Below are 11,264 nucleotides of genomic sequence, written 5' to 3' on the forward strand. Positions count from 1 at the left end.
TAATCCTTGGAAAACCCTTTCTCAAATTAGTAAATGCTGTTCTAGATGTTGGAAAAGGGATTGTCACTTTTGACCTAGATGGAGAGAAGCGCTCATTCGAATTTCATTCAAAACCGTCTTTTGCTTCACCTCTACCTCTTGATAACGAAGAGGTAGAGAGCATTTGTTCCATTGAATCTTTCAGGGATCCTCTCCAATGCGCTTTGGAGAACGAAGATGCTCAAGATGATCAAGACGGAGAACTAGTGGAAACAATGGAAGAGTTGAAGCCGCAACACGGGAATTTGGAGGAAGAAAAATTTGAAGACATTGGAGAGTTAGATCAAGAAGAGGATGGTGCGCCCGATGTTGAGATGAAGCCACTCCCCAAGGGATTGAAATATGAATTTTTGGGAGATGGCAAGACTTTTCCGGTGATTATTAGCGATGAATTGAGTCTGGAAGAGACGGAGAAGTTGCTGAATTTATTGAAGAAGCGCAAAAAGGTGATCGGCTACTCAATTAATGACTTGAAAGGTATTAGCCCCGCTTTTGCACACATCGTATACAACTCGAGGAGCAATACAAGCCGGTCGTAGAATATCAAAGAAGGTTGAGCCATGCTATGCGTGATGTGGTGAAGAAGGAGGTTATCAAATTGTTGAATGCCGGAATAATATACCCCGTGCCACATAGTGAATGGGTAAGCCCCGTGCATTGCGTTCCGAAGAAAGGAGGACTCACAGTTGTGAAAAATGAGAAGGAGCAATTGATACCGCAAAGAACCATCACGGGATGGAGGATGTGCATCGATTATAGAAAATTGAATAAGGCAACGAGGAAGGATCATTTTCCACTACCATTCATTGACGAGATGCTAGAAAGGTTGGCAAAGCATTCACACTTTTGTTACCTTGATGGATACTCGGGATTCTTCCAAATACCTATTCATCTGGATGATCAACATAAGACCATGTTTACTTGCCCGTATGGAACTTTTGCGTATCGGAGGATGCCTTTTGGATTGTGCAATGCGCCCGCTTCTTTTCAAAGGTGCATGATGGCTATATTTTCAGATTTCATAGAAGAGATTATGGAGGTATTCATGGATGATTTCTCGGTGCATGGTACTAGCTTTGATAATTGCTTGAGAAATTTGGAGAAAGTTCTTAAAAGATGTGGAGAGGTTGACCTTGTGCTTAATTGGGAGAAGTGTCATTTCATGGTGAGAGAAGGAATTGTTCTCGGTCATGTTATCTCTGAGAGAGGGATAGAGGTGGACAGAGCAAAGATAGAAACCGTGGAGAAATTACCACCACCTACGGACATCAAATCTTTGAGGAGCTTCCTCGGTCATGCCGGATTCTATAGGAGGTTCATAAAGGATTTTTCAAAAATCACCAAGCCATTGACACAACTTCTCCAAAAAGATGTGGAATACATCTTCGATAGTGATTGTCTTCACGCATTTCGAACACTCAAGCAATCCCTCATAAGTGCTCCTATCATGCAACCTCCGGATTGGAATCTACCTTTTGAAATCATGTGTGATGCAAGCGACTACGCCGTAGGAGCCGTTCTTGGACAAAGGAAAGAGGGAAAGGTAAATGCTATCTACTACGCAAGCAAGACTCTCAATGAAGCCCAATATAATTATGCAACAACGGAGAAAGAATTGCTTGCCGTGGTATTCGCCTTCGAAAAATTCAGATCATACATAGTAAATTCAAAGGTGATAGTTTATACCGACCATGCAGCAATCAAGTATCTCTTGTCCAAGAAAGATGCTAAACCATGCTTGATTCGATGGATCCTATTGCTACAAGAATTCGATGTGGAGATAAGGGACAAGAAAGGGGCAGAAAATGTTGTGGCCGACCACCTATCAAGGATGAACCATGGAGATGATGGAAAAGAACCGATCGAGGATCAAATGAGAGATGATCACCTATATAGAATTCTCGACAAAGATAGTTAGATGAATGAAATAATAAGGGCAATAAAAGGGATGCCCTTGGATCACTTGGACAAGAATGCAAAGAAAAGAGTGATCGCGGAAAGAAGAAAATACTATTGGGACCCACCATACTTATATAGATATGGAGAAGATGGGGTCCTAAGAAGATGCATACCAAGGGAGGAACGTGAAGAAGTTCTAAGGAAGTGTCACTCGTTGGGATATGGAGGACATTATGGGCACTTTAGAACTCAAGCTAAGGTATGGGCTAGTGGATTCTATTGGCCCGAGATGCATGAAGATGCGAAAAGATTTGTTTCGACTTGTCCGGAATGCCAAAGGACGGGGAATATCTCACAAAGGAACGCCATGCCATTGAACAACAATTTGCAAATAGATCTATTTGATGTCTGGGAATCGATTTCATGGGACCATTCGTGAACTCACATGGATTTGAGCATATATTGGTGATGGTGGACTATGTTTCAAAGTGGGTTGAAGCTATGCCATGTCGGAAGGCATCAACGGAGGAATCCATAAACATGATTAAATATGGCGTCCCGAGACTCTTGATAAGCGATGGAGGAACACACTTCACGGGCAAAGACTTTGGTAAATGCTTGAAGAAATTGGGAATTGAACATAGAGTGTCCACGGCTTATCACCCCCAAACAAACGGACAAGCGGAAACTTCGAACAAGCAATTGAAGGACATTTTAAAGAAGACCGTGGTAAAAGGAGGAAAAGATTGGTCGAAGAGACTAGATGATGCACTATGGGCATATCGTACTGCACACAAAACCCCGATTGGTATGACTCCTTATCAATTTGTTTATGGAAAAACATGCCACTTGCCGGTTAAGCTAGAACATAAGGCGTATTGGGCAATGAAGGAAATGAAATTTGATGCGGAAGCTGCTGGGATTAAAAGGAGAATCCAAATAAGCGAGTTGGAGGAGTTAAGATTGAAAGCATACAATAGTGCATCAATTTACAAAGAAAGGATGAAGAGGTGGTACGACAAATGATTACAAAACAAGGAATTCAAAGAAGGAGACAAGGTCCTACTCTACAATTCAAGATTCAAACTCTTTGGCAAAGGAAAATTACAAAGCAAATGGGATGGACCATATGTCGTACACTCGGTTTCACCCATGGGAGCAGTGACAATCATGGATGCGAAAGGCGACCAATATGTGGTGAACGGACAGCGACTAAAGGTATTCTTGGAGCCCGACGTCGTGCCCCTTCATTACATCGACATATACACCATGGATGAGGAACTGGAACGTCAAGCCTAACGACGTTAAGCAAGGTAAGATTGTAAATATTCTCTTTTAGATTTTATTTTCATAGTTTTATTTCTATTCTGGATGAACTTTGAGTAAAACAAAGGCTTCTAATTTATTGATGTGCACCTAAGAAAAAGTTGGAGTCCAGGGGGCTGAAAAACCCCCTGGGCCGGCTGGCCCAATACCCCTAGGCCGGCCGGCCTAAGCCACCTCGTGTGTGAATCGGTCTCAATTTTTGGTAGGTGCAAGATAAAGAAATTTCAAACCTGTGCCTTATAGATTTCGCATGCCAAAACCGAAGATATTTTGGACTTCTCGTCCAAATCTTTTCGGGATATAAATAGAGGCGCGGGTTAGATCTATTCTCTCATACTTTTCAATCTACACCACCACCTCATGAGAGACTTCGACAATGGCCGGTCCAGCAAGCGCAAGAGCCATGATTGCAGCAATGGAGATCGAGGAGAGGGGTTGGACGCCCGACACCCCCACGCCAAAGACGCCTAGCCCCATCTCGTCAACCGGTGCACAGCCCCTCCTTGTCGAATCAAAGTGATGTGAAGCGAAGGCCCCTCCGAAGAAATTCAATACTCAAGCAAGGATGAGCGTCGGAGGGAAGGGCCGTCAATGGTACAACGAGAGGCTAGCTCAAGCCCAAAGGGTGTTCATCGTCATCAGCAGCGACAAAGACGAAGGCGTGAAGCGACAAGACAAAAAGCTACCCGCACCTAGGCATTCCTTGCGCCTCCTCGGAGTTAAAAGAAAGAACTACATCGAGCACACCCCAGAGCCGAAGGACTATGCTGGAGACAGCGATTGGGAGAGCATCATGAGCCCCAGTTCATGGGGTGCCACCGGTCGTGACTACGATGATGACTGGCCGGGGTGGGCCGAAGAGGAGAGAAAAGAAGAAGATGACCCCTTCGGAGGTGATAGCGGCAAGAAGGAGAAGGACGACGACGAGCCCGAAGACGACAGCCCCAACCACAGCGGGCATCACTTCGGGTGCTGTGACAAGTGCAGCAATGACATCGCAGACCTCCATGCCACCATTGATAGGTGCCACGATCGAATCATGGCAATGGATAGAAGGATGGACGACATCGAGAGCTTGGCCGAAAGAGATTACAACTTCCTTCTCCGCAACATAAGGAAATTATTCGGGATGGTCGGAAATCTACAAAAGCAAGGAGGAGGGTGTCCAAGATGCAATTGCCCGAGGTGCCGTGGAGAACACCGACGAGTGTCACACCCGTCTTTTATATCATTGCGACGAGGACGCCGCATAATCTAAGCATGGGGGGAGGTGTGACGACTCGTAGATTCAATTTTGTTGGTCTTTGTTTACTCGAAAGTTCGTCATGTGAGTGTGCTTTATTTTTCGCATGTGTGAGAGTCATAGTCTAGTGTTGTGTGCTTTATTTTTCGCATGTGTGAGAGTGAGTCTTAAATTAGCATTGAGTCATGAAAACAAAATAAAAAGAGTGCAATTTTATTTATGCATTCAGTTTTACTTTATTTTCTTTAAAGCAATTGTTCACGAGCGTTGTCATGAAAATTATTTCGTATTTGTGGAGCTTAGTAGATTATTCGTCCATGTTAATACCCACACTTGAGCTTTGATCTAGCGCTTGGTTTTGATTATGCTTGCGAGTAAGGCATGATTTGGAGGACTTTAATTTCATAAAAATAATAAAACTCCTATAAGCATAAGGTTGATCAAGTTCTTGACAAATTGAGAGTAAAAATCCTATCATCCAAAAGTTTTATTCGTTCCACCATAAGTATTGGATGTGCATTGAGTTGAGTTAGGATTTCTTTCTCTTGGGAGTTTTAATTTCGAGCAATGATCATGTCCGTATTTTTCATCTCTAAATTGCTAGCCACGTCAATATTCGGTAATGAGAATTCCTCATTGGAACAACTCATGAAATCTACCGGATTCCAAAACCCGAACCCGAGATTATCTTGCATCTTCCTTGACCACAACCCAATTATGAGGATATGTTCTGTTTCTGCGCATGATTTGTATAAAACATAACTTTGGGATGAAGAAAGGAAGGAGTATTCAAAAGATGGACCGAATCTGACCTGGGAAAGCCCCAGGCCGGCCGGCCTACACCCCTTGAGCCGGCCGGCCTAGGCCTCTCTGGTCTCGGTTCGGGCTCTAAAAATTTAGGGAGACACTTCGGAGATTTGCCTATCTATATTTTATAGAAAGTGTCCTATGAAAAGGTTCGGAACAGAAAGAGAAAATTCGGGAGAGAAAAAAAAAGAGAAAGAAAAAAAATGTATGAGAAGAGAAGAAAAAAATAAATGAAGGGATTCTATGGTTAGAGAAGTGCAAAGAGATATCACCTTGTTGTTTGAGAACAATATACTCAATTCCAACCATGTGCAATCCGACAACGAGGACGATGCTTGTGCCTTGAAGTCAATCTTTTTGTATGCCTTTGCACATGTCCACCATTCTAAATCTTCTTACCCTTGAACCCTTTACATTATGGAGAAACTCTCATGATCGTTGGCTCGGAAGGTAAACAATCATTAGAAGGTTTTCTTAATTTGACAATATATGTATATACTTTGCTAAGCCTCACCTATAGCCCCACTTTATACTTGAGAGACTTTTGGGAGATGAGAGTTTGCAAATAAAATAGGATAGCCACTTATATTGAGAGACATGAAAGGACTTGTGCAAGAATTTTTTGTCTAACCTTTGTTGCAGGGTATTTTGTTTCTTAAATAAAAAAAAAGAGAAAAACCTCCAAGGATGGCAAGAAAAGTAAGTGTTGTCGATATTCGAGTTGCTGGCTAAAGGTAAGAGTTGTGGAGTAATATTGGATGAGTTTTTAAACGCCCATGATATGATTATCCTCGCTGCTCCTCTGACCTTTGTTTGAAGAAATATGGTTAGACTTGTTTGCATAAGTAAATTTTGCAGTTCAAGAACTCTTGAGCAACCCATGGAAGGATTTGATGATTTGATTTGCTCGAGGACGAGCAAAAGCTAAGCATGGGGGAATGTTGGCGCTCCTTAAGTACCCATTTTACTATATGATTAGGAGTCATTTTGGTAAATTCTTCAGGATGATTCATGTACTAACCCGCCACTTGGCACCCGAACTTGACCGTTTTCGATTTTGTCCTGGATTTTGGAGCATGTTGCATTTTGACAGGAAATTGGACATTTTAGGAGATGTTTTGACGCATGGTTATAACTGGGCTAAGATGAGGAATAAGAGGAAGATTCAACACGCGAAAGATGGGACCGAAAGGGGCTAGAAAAGGCCCAGGTCGGCCGGCCTGGAGTCCTTGGGCCGGCCAGACTAGCCCTTTTCGGAGCCCAATCGGTCTCGGTTTTCTTCAGCGCGAAGTATGCGTCAACCCTAATCTGTGTTTTACCAAAACCGCCGACTATATCTGCCTATAAATACCCCGAAGCCGCCGTCAAAGAGGAGGGGATCGCGGAGAGCATCCAGGGGGATCGCAGTGGGACCGCGGGAAGATCGCAGAGAAGCGCATCCAGAGATATATTCGAGTTAGACACAAGAGAAAGGTGACACCGGAGGCCTCATCGTCCCTCGGCGCCGCTGCAAGTTGGAGGACAGCAAGGGATCCATCCCTTGCCAGAGATTTCGTCACCATGATCAACTACGCTTCGCTTAGCTTCATGGGGTAAAATCCTCGTTTGTTCATGGGGTTGTAAGGAGATCTTGAGTTGTAATTGCTGAATCCTTTATGAGATTGATCTATCACAATTCTTGTTGATGATGTTTTGATGCCTAATAGTTCGCGACTTGGCTTTGGGTTTGCTTTGCTCTTGCATGGTTTACTTAGATTACATCAACTATCGTGTTCTTGTTGATTCGTTACCGATTATCCTCGTGTAGTGACAGTATGCGGGAGGGAAAGGTTTTGATCTTGGAACACATCTTTGGTAGATTAGATCTGTTCTTCGTTGCTTGGCGATTACATCTCTAGTGATCCTAGACCCTATGGACAAATGCTCTTCATATCTTGTGCACACATCTATCATTGCTCACTAGTCTAGATTAGATTAGACTGGTTAGATTAGATCTATTTCACACTCAAACACTCAATATAGATCTTTTACCAACATCATTAGTGCTTAGTTAAGCATAGTAATACACTTGTTCCGTGGATTGATAAACCTAAGGGGAATACTCTAAGGGAAAAGCTACACGATCCGTGCGCTTGCGGTACGTAAATTAGCGCTTTAAGAAGCGTCAACAACGCCATCTCCCTGAGAGCGACCTTGTCGCCGATAGGGACGGTGCAAAGAACGGCGACGAAGCTTGGCACCGACGTCATGATCAGGCACCTCAATGTCCCTTCAGGCTGGGGGACATTGCAGAAGCAGGGCCTCACGGGCCCGATGTTCTTCTGCTGATCCCACTGAAGTTGAGGGACGTCCAGCACGGCCTCTCCAGCTATCGCCCGCCGCTCACAAGCATTCTTCTAGCCTCAAGACCTAGTGGAACCGGACCACCCAGTCCGGGGGTCGACCATGGAAGGTGTGAAGAAACATTACAAGACTTAGGCAAGGCTAGAAGCAAGAGAAGGGAAAGTTGGAGATGATAGGGAGTCCCAGGACCCCTATTTATAGCCACATCGAGCGCCAAGCCTTAGCCTATTGCGAGGGCAAGGTTTGGGTCGCCCGTGACGGCGCGACACCCCACGAAAGATGCCCTCGGTTACTGTACCGAGACATGACCAGACAAGGCAAAGCCGAGCCCGTGGACGCCAAGCAGCGCAACATCGGCGCTGGCCAAATGCCCTCGAATGGCGCGTCGCGAAGCGACCAGGCGAGGTGAAGCTGAAACCCCACACATTGGTCAGCGCGGCGTTAGCACAGGCCGTAGAACAGCGAGCTCCATCATGGCTCTGGCCCGCTCGGTGCGCTGATGAGTTTTGCCACCGGAAGCAAACAAGAAGCGGCGCGCGCCCCGAAGTTCTTTTTCTACAGGTGCACTACCCCGCCGCGCGAGTCATCGTGTCATGCACAGACTCGGGGGGCTGCACCCATCAGGTGCACTCAGACGCGCCCAGTGGAAAAAGACCGCGCCGATCGGTCACATCAAGGAATAAAATCGCAAACTGACCCTGTGACCGAGTCCCCGACTCGACCAAAGGCTCGGGGGCTACTGTCGGGTACCATAATCATGGGGCACCCTAAACCAGGGATTAAAACCCCATCAAACGCGTAAAGCAAAAGTATGCATCTGAGCCGTATCCTCTCCTGGAGCAGTACCGACGTCCAAACTTGGATGCCCGAAGCCTCTTCAGGTACGGGAAGCCCAAGTCACGCTCGACCCACGGCCCAGCACCACGGTACGGCCCCTCCGATGCCTCACTAGCCGAGGAGCCATCTCCGCCTCGCTCGAGGGTTCCCCACCGAGACCCCTTCGGCCGAGCCCCCCGGGGGACCTTGGAGCAGGGGCAAACTCCGCCTCGCTCGAGGCCACCCTCGGCAGACTGGGGCGGCGGCCCCACCACCCAACGGGGCGGGGCGCATTAACTCGCCAACCACTCCACAGCATGGGTCGGGAGTCAGAAGGTGTCAAGCGGCGTCAGCTGGTCTCGGCCACCATGCTACACAGCGGACATGACCTGCGTCTCCTCAACCTGTGCCCGCCACTGTGCCACTATTCCCGGTGCGGTGCAGGTCTGCGGTGCCCTGTGCGGACTCGCCTGACACACCCTCGCCACTGTGCCGCCCACCCTTGTACTTTTCTCCCATGCAGGACCCTCGGCAGGCATGGGCGTCGACCCTCAGACTTGGTACGGCCCTTGACCGAGGCAAGACCGAAGTCTTCCGCACCCTCAACGCCCTACCTCATCCGACGCAAGACTCTACGCACTCTGCAGTCACCGCCACGCCATCGACTAGAGCCACAGGACGCGGACATGCCCTGGGAACAGTCAAAGGACTCGCGAGGATGACGACCACGCCCGACGTCTTGCTCCGCAGCACTCGGCGACAGGAACGACCACTGTTCTCCCCTGGATCGGGAGGGAGAAGGGTGGCCCCGTAGATATCTTACACGTGTAACTCTTCCCTCCTTGGTCTATAAAAGGAGGAGGCAGACCCCCTAGCACGGGGGGACGGACGGACACACGAACACCCGCATACGCACTCACCACTCTTGATATTGGCACATGCCTCAATCAAACCCTAGCACATCCAGGGACTCGGGAGCTTCTCTTCCTCTCCTGCACAACCTTGTACCCCCTACTACGAGCACCCCAGTGCACGTAACACAGTACATCCTCCTCTGCTGGACGTATGGCCCCCTCGGCCAGAACTAGGATAAACCCGGTGTCATTGTGTTCCTCTTGCATCAACCATCTGGAGGCAGGGACACGCAGCACATTTACTAGTTGGTACTGGACGGCGAGGTTTGGACATCGACAACACCTGCAGACACCAATTTTGGGTGGCAGTATTTCATGAACCACGAATGAATACGCAAGCGCACGGAATACCGCTGTAGCATTTTACCCGAGGGTATAACGGGGTGTCATTTATATTTCCGCAGGGAAGGCGGTGAGTGAAGAAATATAGACTAGTTGCTGAACTTTATCTAGATTGGATATTCTCATGCATAAACAGGGATAAGATATATAACATGGTAGGAGGTAGTGTGACACACACACAAACTACCCTCTGGATAAATAAACGAAAAGATAAAAAGATGCTCTAAGCCGGGAGCAAGGCAGAAGTTAGAGCTCGAGTCAACTGTGCTAGGCTAGCTATATCTATACTATCTCATTGGTTAGATCATCATAGATTAAACTACACAATAGGGAGACCGCTATCGAAGCAACGGGAGGAGCCCGTAGACCCCGGCGGCTTTATGTACCTCCTAGCCCCCATACCGAACGTGGAGGATTACTCGGGCTCGGACAGGGCTGTCACCACCTGCTGGCTACCTCTACAAACCGTGGGTATAGTTGACATCCAACAACTCTTAGCTAATCTAGATACCATGTCTACACTAGTAAGGGATACTCTAGTATCCCGCGCAGAGCCCCCACCCTCCGGATGGACAAACATCACACTAGAGCAAACATACGAATACTAGAGCAGTTGATAGAGTTCTAAGCACGAAATACTAACCATCTCAAGCACAGGGCGATCATGCAATGCAAGCATTGAATAATAACGCAACCATATCAAGAAGCATATATTCGATAACTCAGAACATACTTCGAGTAGATATCGGTAACCATAGTCTAATTCTATTACAAACAATCGAATATTACAAGAGAGAACTAGAGATGAACTCATACCAGACTCTCGAGCAGATCCGGTGACTCGAAGACTCCTAGACTTCTCCTAAACTCCACTAGGCCTAAAGACTATGCAAGATGAGCAAGAGAGGAGAGGAAGTGTGGTGTGTGTGTGTCCTATTCTCCACCCCCCCTCCCTTGTATTTATAGCAGGGAGCCACGGGGTGAAGCTTGCATAACCAACTTGAGCAACCAGTGAGGAGGCGACACGTGGTGAAGTTGAGGCGGTGGGGCCCACGGGCCAGGTCGGCCGACCTGGTAGGTCGGTCGGCCTACCAGGTGGGCCAACCGCCCCTATCTTCTTCTGGCAGGCTGTCTTGGGCCTCCTCTTGTCTGAATGCTGGGGTTTGCCTTGTCTTGACTGTATTTGGGTTGGTTCTTGGGCTACACTTGATCCATTTTAGCCTGAATCATCGTTCTGATATTTTCTGTGATTTTATGTCGGGCCAAAATGTGCTTGTAACCTGCATATTAGCTCCAAAACACAACTTGCATTTTCCAAAAGGTAAAGTGTGGTTTATGAACTTTATTGGATAAAGATGCGTGTAAGAAATGCAAATTCTCATGATTTTCTTATCAAGTTGACGCCTAGAAATGATCGTTAGAGAGCGTCAACAAAGCCTAACCGATCTAATGAGTCGGTTTTCATAATTTGCCAATGGAATTGGCGTTCTTAGTGAAAGAAGTGAGTTCCGGCTCTGATACCAATTGAAAGTGAT

Source organism: Panicum virgatum, chromosome 8K, assembly GCF_016808335.1.
Source record: "Panicum virgatum strain AP13 chromosome 8K, P.virgatum_v5, whole genome shotgun sequence".
Classification (NCBI taxonomy): Eukaryota; Viridiplantae; Streptophyta; class Magnoliopsida; order Poales; family Poaceae; genus Panicum; species Panicum virgatum.